Below are 13,749 nucleotides of genomic sequence, written 5' to 3' on the forward strand. Positions count from 1 at the left end.
GGAAGAGTTGATAACATTGTGCTGATGACTGCTTTCCAAAAAAATCCAGCACGTGTGTTTCTCCCCAGGTCACACCATAGTGAGAAGTGCTGCACACACTTCATTTAGCTGCTGGACTGCCGGACATCTCAGGCCCCAAAGATCCTCATTCTGCGATGTCTGTTTTAGTCTGCAGGGACTGCTTTAGTAAAATACCACTGACTGGGTGGTTTAAATAACAGACGTTCATTTCTCACAGTTTTGGAGGCTGGGAAGTCCAAGATCAAGTTTTCTTGCTGTGTTCTCACGTGGTGGGGAAGAGAGAGAGAGAGCTCTGGTCTCTCTTCCTCCTCTTAAAAGTACACAAATTCCATCATGGGGCCATACCCTCATGACCTCGTCTAAACCTAATTATTCCCCAAAGGTGCCACGTCCAAACACTGCCACTTGTGAATTGGGGGACCAAAACATTCAATCCATAGCAATATCTCATCCCTCTTTTCCATCCCCTCTCCCTTACTAAAGGCCTTTCAGTTGTCCTGCCCAGACTATACCTTAACCCATCTCCTCATACCTGGTCTCTTCCCTCAAGGAGGAATCAGTGGAATTCAGATCCTGATTACTGGTTGGTCCTAATATTCCTGACCTGGTGCTGGACCTGGGATCTTAAAAAGTCTTGGAAGGATACAGGGTCCACTGAATGGGAACTGAAGACAGGAACCCCCTCTCCAAGCTGATGCAATGAATGGAATTCAGCTATGGCAATTTATTCATTTGAGATGTTAGGGAATTATTTTCATAGTGAGTAAATATAGAGGTGAGAGGAAGTACAATGTCTTATCAGATATTAAAATTTCAGCAAGAGTGGATTTGTTAGACTCTTGCCATTAGCTGTTAGCTAAGACCAGTTCCCTGGATGAGCTGTCAAAGGCTTTTTTATGGGGTGCAGTGTGGAGATGTTTGGTGCCATAAGCCCAGAGGAAGTCCCAGCATAAGGGTTTCTGAGCCACTCAGTGGGTAATGCAAAATTCTTGATACATTTGGCAGACACTGCCTCAGTTCCCCCATATGCATAAGGTAGATTATAATTGTGACTACCTTCTATGTCTAAACTGCTCACACTGAGAATGATCACACACCTGGTTTCCATGCTGGTCAAGCCACCCTGATGGGACTCTGGCCTATTTATTCCCCTATTTGTTCCAAGTTGCTTTCAGTGCCCACCCTGTCGAGTCCTAGACTTCTCCCAGGTGATCTGATTGAACATCCAGCTAATTCAAGGCTGCCCCCCCTACCCAGAAGCCTGAAGGGTTACCGAGTACTGTAGCAATACCCTGCACAGCCCCCAAACCAGAGATCAGGAGAGAGGCTTAGCTCTTGTCTGCTGGAGGGCAAAGGTGGTCACCTTGCCCAGTCCCCTCGAGTAGCTTGCATCTCTTTGCTCCTGCAGCGAGGAGGTGCAAAGGTGCCCATGCTGTGCCCCTGAAGGCTCGCTGGGACCCGCTTCCAGCTCTGTGCCGGCTTCTCCTTCCCTTGCCTTGCCTCATCTTGGATGTGGCTGTTTCTGCTTGACCTCACCTATGCTGGATGAGCTCAGCGTCCCCAGTCTGCACTTCCAAAGCTAGATCAACACTACACCCGCCTCAGTCCAATGATCTTGGCTCCTCTTCTCTTGAAATGGATTTTCTGTGCCCTGTTCGGACACTGATCCCAACTGTTAGCGTCATGAGATTTTGCTCCCTGTTCCCCTGTATGTTCCTCTAGCTGTCTCGTAGCTTCCTCTCGCCTCAGCTCTGATCTGACAATCCTATCCAAGGTTGCCCAGCTTATGCTTCTTTTCCTAGCATCCCATCTATTTAGTCACCTTCCCTCTCAAAAGTGTCCTGGTTTGGAGGACAAATTATAGGCTTACCCATGGAGCTCCATCAGACCCTGGTCTGGCCTGGGGCAAAAGTATATTTGATCCCTCTGTTGGGCATGGCTAGTTCCCAGATCTGTAAGCTGAGTGGGCAAAGTGATGGCTACTAAGATTCCTTCCAGCACCCTAACATTTCTGTTCTGTGATTCTGTGAAATATACCAAGCTTTGGATTGCTTCACCTTTAACAATGAGCAGATGCACACAGTAAAACATTTAGAGAGGCGTGCTTTTCAGAGCAGCCAGTCCTAACTGGATGCTGGGCAGTTACTCCCGGGCACTTCTCCTCTTTGGCTCTCAGTTTTTGCCTTGAATATAAACACAACCCTCGGCATCTTCATTCAACTCATGGTACCCTCCTCTCCTGCATCTCTCTATGTCTGACTCCCCAGGGTTTTCGTCTTTTCTCTCAAAACTTGTTCTTGGACTATGCATCTCACCTCTTTAGGATACTGATCTCTGCAGAGTGTCGGAGAGTTACTCTTCAAAGCCAAGCTGTGCAAATTTACAAACAGGGGTCAGTTGGGTAGTATTATCTACCCTCATGGAGCATTTTCATTTTGTTAGGGGAGCTTCAGATGTTATGTGTTAATTCAGAGAAGTGACTACAATGGAGGAATTCAACACGCTGTTGCTGGAATACCTTTCACATCTCATCATAGAGACACTCGCCTCTCTACCTGGCTATAGACTTGGCAGGCGGCAATCTGATGTTCATCAACATACGGCTGGTGAACATAATGTGTGAATGAATGAATGAGATTGAAAATTTGTTTTTATTATAGCCCATCTTATTATCAGTCTACACATAACTGCCCTGAAGCCTTTGCTTTTTAAGTATATTTGGTTTCACAAAGTGTGAGAATCTGCTCATCTCCAGGTTAGCAGGAAAGCAGGGATAATAGATCTCTTCTCTCCACTTTCCCCACAGGCATTTCTGATGAATAGATAAAGGGGGTGGATATCATTCAAGTCTCTCTTGATCTGTCACGAGCACAGAGACCTACACCATTTATTGAGCCCCCTTTAAACTGTTCTTGAAAACTAATGGTGACTTAATTGCATTTGATCATGTTAATGAGATTCTGATCTTTGACAAAAGATAGTTTTAAAGGGCTCAGTGTTTTAATCTGACATGATGAAATGGATTGTTTAGGAAGCGTGATGATTTTGCTGCGTGGAGAATCCAGATGCCACCCCGACACATGCAGAGAACCTGAGCTCTGAATCCTAGTTAGTGAAGACTCGTTCTATAAAAGGTGGGCGCATCCTTTATGGGATGGCCAGAGTAGGTCTCCCACACCACTGCAACCTCCATAAAACTCCAGGAGCCTCAAGAATGAGTGGTGCCCAAACCCCAAACATAGCTGTGAGATTTGATTCAGTTAAGGATTCCTTTGTCATTAGAAATATGTATACATCCGCAGAACAATAAGCTCTTGGACTTCCAAGAAGGCCTTCCTCCCAGCCTGGAGGGTGCACATTTCCTATCCCTGTTGAGAAATTCCCAGTTCCTCAGGATCCATCTCAAGGACTACTTGCCTTGTCCCGAGACCTTAGCTTTCAACTCTAACCTAGGTCCCTCCTGACTGCCCAGCATAGTGACTACCCGCCTCTAGTACACATTTCTAGTAGATAATTGTATCAGTTCAGCACTTGATTATAGACTGTATAGTTATATCCGTTTACTGTTTGTGGATTTCTTCTCACTCCAACTATAGTAAGCTCTTTAAACACATGAATAGTGTCTTAAATCCCCCATCTCACACAGTGCCAGACACAGCCGAGGTTTCTGCATCAGAAATTCACTGGACCAGAGATGAGATGAGATGTTATAAAGGCACCATAACAGAAGTGGAAAGCAGGTGGATAGGAACCTGAAGAAGCCACGGCAAGACTCCCCGAAGCACATCCAACAGTACAGCCAAGGCACCTCTAAATGGCTAAGCTCGGCTTCGGCCAGAGATGCGACCAAGCATTTACAGCATCCAGCCCAGCTCCCTGAAGCCTGAGGAAACACCTACTGACAGATACAAAAATTGCTGTACCTACTTCCTGAGGGTAACTTGCACTATTCTCCTAACTGAATGAGAAATATCAAAGTGTTCATCCATGGGACAGTGTGTGTGTATGTGTGAGAGAGCGAACAAGAGCAGGAGAGAAACAGACGGAAATGGAAGTAAGAGAAATTATAAGAAAGGGTAGAAGGGATCAGAAGGGCTGAGATAATGAGAAGGAAGAAAAGGTGGAAAGGATAGTAAAAGAGAGGTACAGCGATCTGTAGCCTGTCTTACGGTCGTCTAATACCTGTCTGGCTCTGGCTGCTGTTACAGTAATGCTTTATGAAATTTATACTTCCTTAAGGAACACTATAAACATTTAGCTTTCCTATACAGTTGCTATATTCCAGATAAGCCTGGTAACCGGGTGATCTTATGAGCAAAGCAACTATCGCTAAGGAGTTCCAAGAGCTTTCCAGTTGTTCCCTCATCAGTTCTTACAACGTGCCCGTGGAGCAACGAGAGGGCACAGGTTATGAGTAATTTGTCCACTTTCATCCTTTCTTCAGTGGGTTTTAATTTCAATCAGTTGCTCTCTCTTTTCACGGACTTAAGACCAAGGGATAACTTAAGACCAAGGGATAACAGTGGGCACATTCATTTTCATTAAATGTTTTTTTCACCCATCTTTGTCACCCCCAACTTCACAAACTGCAAGAACTTCTTAGAATTTATGTGGAAAAGCCAGAGGATGCCCACACACTATAACCCCTGAGTTCAGATCACAAGTTCTGGTAGAGTACAGTTTCAGTTATGCGATGCTAATTAGCCAAGGTTATGAATTCTAATAAGTGAAAGAGGTTAATGTGAGACACAAGTATGGAGATAGAACAGAGAGAGGAGCTAGGGTGAAGGCAAATTAGGGGAATAAAAAAGAGAGGGAGAAAGGAGGGCGGAAGTCAGGAATCTGGGAGATTTCTCATTCCAACTTCCATTGTCCTTTATATGTGCTCCCCAGAGCACACTACATGTGATGAGACACACTGACAACTCTGGTACCCTCAGGATACTGAGCTTTGCTGAGAGACTCAAGCTCTGTAGGACGTGATTGGGTCACAAGGCAGGGAAAGGGGGCTCCCTGTAGGTCTCTGGCACTAGAATGTGCCTGGCAATCCCTCCTACTTTGAGACTAAATAGCCTCTGTCACTTCAGCTAGAACTGCGGGCAAATAATTCTGGGCAGAACTTGGTCTGTGGTTTGTCAGGGTTCCTGTTTGACTAATTAAGCTGTCAGCATGGATATTGCAGACACTGGAGAGTTTCGTTTGGAGGTTCAGTGATTGTTATCTTTTCTTGCTGCCAGGAGAGAAAAGACAGAGAGCAGTGGTCTCCTCTTGGCCTTTTTGACAGCCTTTTCTTATTTAGTAAAATAGTCCTTCACTGGAGAACCTCCCCCAAGCCCGCTGGTGCTTAAGGGCTAAACCTAAAGCGGGGAGATGGCAGTCTCCTTCCATCGCCCTCCCTTCAGACCCAGGAGGGGGTGGGGAGTTACAGATGGCATATTTAGTAATGGAGAGCTTGATCCCACAGAAAGCTGCTCGAAGAGTCTGGCTAGGCTGGTACCTCAGCAAATGTCTTCATTTACGGGGGGGAGCAGTCAGGAAGATCAGAGCAGAACAAATGAATTAATCCACCGAACAATGTAACTAGGATTAATTCTATGCTTTTACTTGACAATGTCTTTGTTCTCGTTTAAAGGGCCAAGGTGGACAGGCCACTGGGCTAAGATTCTGATGGTCTGTGGGGAGGCAAGGACAGGAGACGTCCCCTCCACTGTGCCATCCTGGGTGAATCATTCACTCCCTGTGAATTTTGTTTTCCAGATTTTCAATGAGGTTTATTCCTACCCCCCACTTCCCAGTTTTGTTGTGAGAATGAAAATGTGCTTTCATGTGTGTTATCTCCTATAATCCATGAAGAGCTCTTTGAAGTATTATGATCCCTTTTTTGTTCAGGTGAGAAAACAGTCACTGAGGGGGTTAAGTGAGACCAGCACTGTTCTAAGTGGTGGAACTAGGATGCTGACTGGGGTCTTTCTGACTCCAAATCATACCCCCTCCACTGCACTGCCTCCCAACCCATTTATCAAATGAGCTGTCATCCCTGAAATGACTCCAAAGAGCCAGCCACTACAGCACACTGTATTTCCTCAGACCAAAGTGCATTACTTTACTATAGGTGAGTCTTATTTGACTATGCAAAGAAGAAAACCACCAATTTTACCAGAGGAAAAATCATTCAAAATGATGCTTACACATTTACCTTGTCATCTATTAGTAAGATTTCCCCAAGTCTCTTACTTATGTCCCCAACAATGACCTCAGACCTCCAGTTTATCTTCCTTACCCCGCCACAGTAATCTAAAAATTAAAAACTTAGATCTTTTAAATCTCTGCTTAAAACTCTTCCATAGAGGTTCCTGGCTACTTATAGAATAACATCTAAACTCCTTATCTAGGTGTACAAGATTGTCAATATGCTTCCAAGTTTTCTTTCTCCACTGACATTTCCCATTTTTTTCCATTCCACTGGGTCAACCTCTACTCATCCCTTGACACCCAGCTCAAATAGCACCTGCTGGGGGTCTCTACCAACTAGCCGCATGGTCAATCTCTCTCTCCAAGGTGCTTTCCAGGTGTTTTGTCCAAGAGGCTGGCATTGAACTCAACCTCTAGTGTTCAGACTATCCTCTCCAGACTCTTTGAGGGCAAAGGATAAACGTATCTTACCACTTTAATACCAATGCAGTGCTTTGCACATGCAAGGTTATCAATAAAAGCTCAATAAACACATTCAAAAGGAAAGTAAACTGGCTTCATGGTAAAAGAAGCCAAATAAAAATCTGGAAAATAAATATATAAATATAAAAAAGGAAAGTAATCATTTTTGAAAAGTTACTGAATATGAATGCCAAATTGATAGAGTTTTTTTTTTTTAATTATTTATTTATTATTTATTTTTGGCTGTGTTGGGTCTTCGTTTCTGTGCAAGGGCTTTCTCTAGTTGCGGCAAGTGGGGGCCACTCTTCATTGCGATGCGCGGGCCTCTCACTATCGCGGCCTCTCCTGTTGCAGAGCACAGGCTCCAGACGCGCAGGCTCAGTAGTTGTGGCTCACGGGCCTAGTTGCTCCGCGGCATGTGGGATCTTCCCAGACTAGGGCTCGAACCCGTGTCCCCTGCATTGGCAGGCAGACTCTCAACCACTGTGCCACCAGGGAAGCCCTGATAGAGTTATCTTAATGTTGGCACAAAAAGTGTCAAAACGAAAAAAACAGATATTATGCTAAGTTACCATAGCATATTGACTACAGATGCATGCAAGTTCCATCATCCACTCTTCTCAGTGCTCTACAGAATAAAGGTAACTTGCAACTGTAGTTTGGCATTTCCTAGAGTGAGTTCTGCCTTTTACTAAAGGGTATCATAACAATAAAATATGGTGGAGTAGTGTTTGCAGTCAAACAATTTTGGGACAGTTAGGCTAAAGATTCTTTTTTTGACTTTGTACCCCCTCAGAGCCTTTAATATACTAATGTGTGTTGGAGCTCTCCAAGAAGAGGCAGGAAACACAGCATGACCCAAATACATTTGACCACAGAATTTTTTTTTTCAAGGAACATCACACATGACAGGTGTTCATAGAGAGCACACTCTGGGTAACACTGTCCTAGATTCTTAGATGTCATTATCAGTCACTTCATAGAAGCACTTAAGAATGAACACGCTGATCATCGATGCACAAACACACAGCAGCAAAAATCTGAAATGACATCCTATATCAGTGTTGCTTCAGAATAATGAAACAGGTAGCCCATTTTCATCAAAATGCTGCATAAAATAGTGGAAAGAGCATAGGCTAGGAAATTTCTCTACGTCTTTCGAGCTGTATGACTTGGGGCAAGACATTTGTCAGCAGAGAAACTGTGTTGTGTCTGTGACAGCCACGGATGGTGATTTTACCTGGGCTTTCTGAAACATAAGTCCACAGGGGCGCTTAGTTTTTAAGGACTTGGGTGATGCTCTCAGATACGAGAGATGGTCCTTTTCCTCCCTAAGCTCCTGTAGCACCTGCTCACCTCCTAGGTCTTTGATAAAGTTGAGGTCATCAGGCATGATAATCAGTTTCCTATCTCTCCACCTACTATACTAACACTCACCCTACCTCTTTTCCAACACCCTCAGAAGATAACGTCTTCTTCTGCTGTGTCTTCCCCTCATCCAAGCCACTTGACGCTATGCTTCTGTTTTTTCCAGCATTCTCCTGAATCTTCAGGATTCTTCCTCCACCGGCTTCTTCCCTTCTGCCTACATACAAGTTCAAGTACCTCCAATCCTAAAACAGACACTCAAGACAAAATACCCCTCTTCTTACTCACATTCTTCTCCAGATATCATCTAAATTTTCTTCTCTTCCAAAAAGATTAAACAATTTCCTCTTTAAACACCTAATTCTCTTGGATTTAGTGGCACTGCACTTCCCTGATGGCCCTTCTACTCATCTGATCACGTGGTCTTTGTCTCCAGGGGTGTCAGCTCCTGGACTGTCTCCCTAAAAGTTGTTTTTCCCCAAGATTTAAAGCCTCCGTCCACTTCTCACTTGATTTATGTTTTCTGAATGATCTTGCCCATCTATGTATGTATGATACCCAAATTCCCATATATCCAGCCCAAACCTCTTCCCTAGGCTTCAGATTGATATATGGGACGATCTATTGGACATATTTACCTGGAAGTCCCTCAGGTACTTCAAACTCAGCAGGATCAAATAGAATCTCATTTATATCACTACCGTTTCATTGGCAGAGGTCCTACGCGTTGTGATTAGGAGAGAATGCCTGGGCTCGAATTACAGCCCTAGCACTTTCCAGACGTGACCTTGGGTAAGCTCCTTAATCACTGAAAAGATGGAGATAACTACACTCCAATGCCCAGAGGGGTGCGTGAAGAGTTAAATGGGCAGCATGTGGCACCTCTGCTCAGTACCCTGTGCCAGTAGGTGAGTTGTCAGTGGGAGCCACCAGCGTCATTATCACTTCCCACACTCAAGTTTTTCTCTCCTGAATTCCCTCCACTCCTTATCTCATCTGGGAGTGCTGGCACCTATCACCAGCAGCACACAAGCCAGCAACCTGGGAACTGTGGCTGACTATCCTCCCAGCAACTCCACGAAGACTACAAGTCACAAGTCCAGTAGATTTTTCTCTCCTAAACGTTTCTCAAATCCCACCTCTCCTCTCCATCTCTGCAACCACTGCCTGAATCCAGGCTCTCACCCTTCTCTCCTCTGAGCACCTTCTCTCCAGTCTCAAACCCTCCAAATAAGAATCGTTCATGTCACTCCCATCATGAATACACAGCAGTCTGACACCCCAGCTGGCTTTAGATAAACACTACTCAAGAAATAGATGAAATAGAAATATTGAAGTCTTGAGGCCATTGCAGTGTCTTAATGGGGTTAATAATGCAGAATATATGCAGTTGATGTGGTCCTATTAATGCTTGGGCATGTGATTAATGCTGTACCCATGAGTGACCTCCATCATTGTGCTCAGAAAAGGCTGCACTTTTGGACTCCCAGGTTTGCACAGCTGGAAGGGACTTCTAGCACACACCACTGGGTGTCTACCAGCATCCATGCTTAGCTCCCCTTGAACCTCTCTGAAGAGACTGGAAAAACGAACTACTTTCACAGCTCCTCTTACAGGTAAGGGTAACAAATGAGACATCAATAGTTTGCTGGGGCTTCTGGGAAAACTTTGCTCTTCTGATGAGAGGGGCAGGCTTTGCTGATACCATCCTTCCCCTCTTCTTTCTGAGGTACCCAGAAATATGAACCTGGCACTGTGGGAGCCATTGAGGGACTGAGGAAAAAGGTCAAGAGAATATCTGAGGTGCTGGCTTCAACATCCCTCTGCTCCCATAATGGGACTCCAGGGAGAAAGGAACTTGCCCAAGAACCCTGCAGCCACTCTGGAGGGCTCACTGGGTAGCGGAAGTCTGTTGTTTTGAGCGGGGAGAGCTGGTAAGGAAGCTAGCTGCAAATTCTTTCCTTGGAATGACTCTGCCTCAAAGGAGTATCATACAAGTAGGGAGCCCGTGCTAAAGTAACAGCAAATTAACACCACAAGCTGTTCCTAGGTTTTCACAGCCCCAGCTACAGGTTAAGGAAACCTGTAATTAACGCTCTGCCCCGTGCCTTCCGTGATTTGTCCTGGCTGCAGGCTCGGGGGTGGAAAGACAGAAAAGGCCTCACAGATGACCAGGCACATTTTCTAGTCACACCCACCTCCTCAAGTTCATTAACACCTCCCACATAACTCACAGAGATAGCGGTGCATGGCCAGCAACTAATGAACGCGGTTATCAAAGAGCTGAGAGTGTCTGCAACACAAGCTAGCGAGGCCCTGGCAGAGGAAAGCCAGTAGCTCCCCGTTCACATTCTCTCCTCCGAGAACCCAGTGTACGATGGTTAAATCTGGGACCATCCTAGAGGCTATTTACTTGAATATTTAAAAAGAAAGAAGCTTGATTTGAAGGCAGAATCACATATAAATAAGTCCCATGACCCTAGTTTCTGAGGACAGCCACAGAAGAAAACTCCAGGGTATTAAGACATCCCAGCTCATCTTATATAAAGTCACGGGGAAAGACAAAAGAACAATAACAAAGAAATGCAGACTGGAAGCAAATAAGCGTGGTTATTTTCTCCATATTTTTAATATGACGATAGGTCTCTCTATTCAATAGTTACGTTCTTTAAAAGTAGTGCGTAAATTGGTCTTTGTTGATAAATCTAACCGTGTTATAAACACCCTAAAATAAATATTTGAAGAGACTTTTATGTGTCCTTTATTTTTTTACAAAGTATTCTCTTTTCTGTTTTTTAAATCACTTTTTCACATTCTAGGTTTCTTGAAACTGAGGTACACCCACATATCCAAACATGTGCACTGAATTTCGTTTCCAGTTCACATTCGACAGTTACCTCTTCTCATTAGAGCAATTACGTTTTTTAAAGATTGAAATAGAGTCGATCTACAATATTGTGTCAGTTTCAGGTATACAGCAGAGTGATTCAGTACTTTTGCAGATTATACTCCATTAAATGTTATTACATGATAATGGGTATAATCCCCTCTGCTATACAGTAGGGCCTTGTTTGCTTATCTATTTTATATATAGTAATTTGTATCTGTTAATCCCATACCCCTGGTTTGTCTCTTCCCCCTTCTTTTTCCCCTTTGGTAACCACAAGTTTTTTCCTACGTCCGTGAGTCTGTTTCTGTTCTGTATATACATTCATTTGTATTCTTTTTTAGATTCTACATATAAATGATATCATATAGTATTTGTCTTTCTCTTTCTGATTTATTCCATTAGCATAATATTCTCTAGGTCCACCCATGTAGCTGCAAATGGTAGTATTTCATTGTTGTATGGCTAATATTCCATTGTTTGTATATACCACATCTTCTTAATCCAATCATCTGTTGATGGGCATTTGGGTTGCTTCCATGTCTTAGCTATTGTAAACAGTGCTGCTATGAGCACTAGGGTGTGTTTATCTTTTCTAATGAGTGCTTTGGGGTTCTTTAAAGGTATACACTCAGGAGTGGAATTGCTGGATCACATGGTAGTTCTATTTTTAGTTTTTCTGTTTGTTTGTTTGTTTGTTTTAAGCAGACTCCATACTATTTTCCACAGCGGCTATACCAATTTACACTCTCACCAACACTGTAGGAGGGTTCCCTTTTCTCCACATCCTCTTCAACATTTGTTATTTGTAGATTTTTGATGTTAGCCATTCTGACAGGTGTGAGATAATGCCTCACTTTGGTTTTGATTTGCATATCTCTAATAACTAGGGATGTTGAGCATCTTTTCATGTACCTGTTGGCAGTCTGTATATCTTCTTTGGAAAAATGGCTATTCAAGTCTCCTGCCATGTTTGATTGGATTGTGGGGTTATTTTTTTTGACATTGAGTTTTATGAGATATTCTGTTTTTTAAAACACATAGATTTTTTTATCTCAAAGGCAAATTTGCTTTGCTTCCCCTCCCCCACCCTTCTGCTGAAGGAACAAGAGTAGTACTCTGTCTTTTTATAAAAAGAGAAGACTTTAAATGCTGACTGTAGTGGATTCTGCGGTCTGCTACCCAGACCTTTTGTGTTTAGGACAGAGGCATCCTTGCCCCGATGCTGGGAACGCTGGCGGCTCACAGCTCTCATTGAGCTGCTCTCATGGGTTTACCCTCAGCCATGGAGACCCAACTACACTAATTTTTCCCTCCCTGGGGGTAGCTTGTAGCCAATGACCATCAATGCTAGAGTATAAATGACCCATGCCCTTGCCCCAAGACTGGACAACTCTAAAGATACAATCCAGCTCCAGAGCTCACCATGGGATCCACTGAAGCATTTGTTCATTGGAGTTCAACCCCACTCTCTGCCCAACACTGATCCCTTCACTCCCACACTGATGTTCACCCCAAGAGTGCTCCCCAGTAAACTCATTCCACACAAATCTCCTTCTCAGAGTTTGTTTCCTGGAAACCCAGTCTAAGACATTCATCTTATTCTTCCTAAGACTTTCATTATTCTAGTTATTTTATGAATGGGTGTGGGGGAAGATCTGAGGCCTCAGACAAGTTCAGGGACAAAGCTTCCCTGTCCTCTGCTCACTGCCCGAAATATTTGGCTATAAAGGTGAAGGTAAAAATTCCCATTAAGTTGGAACAAAACTATGGGTATTTACTGACATGCATGGAGTGATCCTTTTACTAAAAATGTGTCAAGGACATTTTAATCATATCTAGTCCAAACAAGCATGTACATGAACACACATATATACAAAAGAAAGATAAATGAACTTAGGGAAAGATTCTTCTCTCACCTGAAGTACCCATTACTAAAAAATATTAACAATAAGAGTCTGCTCCCTAAATTACATTGGAGTTATTTCACTTTGCCTGACACACAGGAGCAGTAATTTCGTTCTCCCTTTTCTTTTCGCACAACTGGGATGACACACAATTCTGTATAGAACCCAAGCACTGCGCTGATGTTGTTTATTCTGACTCAAGGATCTCTTTCCTCCTCTCCCCCTTCTATTCTGCCCTCAACCAATTTTCCCACATTTATAAACAAATTTGCACGGTAAATTCAAGTAAGCACAAACCATGTTCCTCAAGTGATCAGTGGCCATAGATTTTTTTTCCCAAGGAAGTATCTTTAGTTTTAATTTTATTACATTTACTTTCTTTATATTTATTCCCACAGGTCAATGATTTTACATAGATGCCTCCTTATAATCATATCATGGTCACTTTTTTTTTTCTCCCTTTCTTGCTTGGTTCCCTTTCCTTTTGCTTCTCTTGCCTTTATTTTGGCAGTATTTCCAACATGGAACCCATATCAACACCAGTGTGTGTGCTTACTATTCTTTTCTGAACTCACAGTATTCATCTATGCACATGTACATTTACACACACATGTATAGAAGATCTTATGTACACCCTTCTACATTTTGTTTTCTCACTCACTACCTCTCTTAAAGTCATCTGGCATGGGTCAAATTCGCAATCCATTATGTGAATATATCACAGTATTTTCAACTATTCCACTATTGAGAGTTGTTTACTTTTAGGGTTTTATTTGTCACCATACACAATGCTGCAGTAAATAATACCCACTTTTTAAAAGTGGATTTTAAGATTTTAGATATCATTGGTATAGATTTTTAAGACTGGAATTGCTAGGTCAAAGCTCATATGTATTTCTAATATTAACAGAT

General features: G+C 43.2%; 1 protein-coding gene across 1 annotated transcript in view; it reads right to left on the minus strand.

The window, feature by feature from the left end:
• Positions 1-13,749, minus strand: part of F13A1 (coagulation factor XIII A chain) — a 141,819-nt gene that overhangs the window by 113,741 nt on the left and 14,329 nt on the right. The window lies entirely within an intron of this gene.

The sequence above is a fragment of the Lipotes vexillifer genome, unplaced genomic scaffold (genome assembly GCF_000442215.2).
Source record: "Lipotes vexillifer unplaced genomic scaffold, Lipotes_vexillifer_v1.1 scaffold444, whole genome shotgun sequence".
Lineage (NCBI taxonomy): Eukaryota > Metazoa > Chordata > Mammalia > Artiodactyla > Lipotidae > Lipotes > Lipotes vexillifer.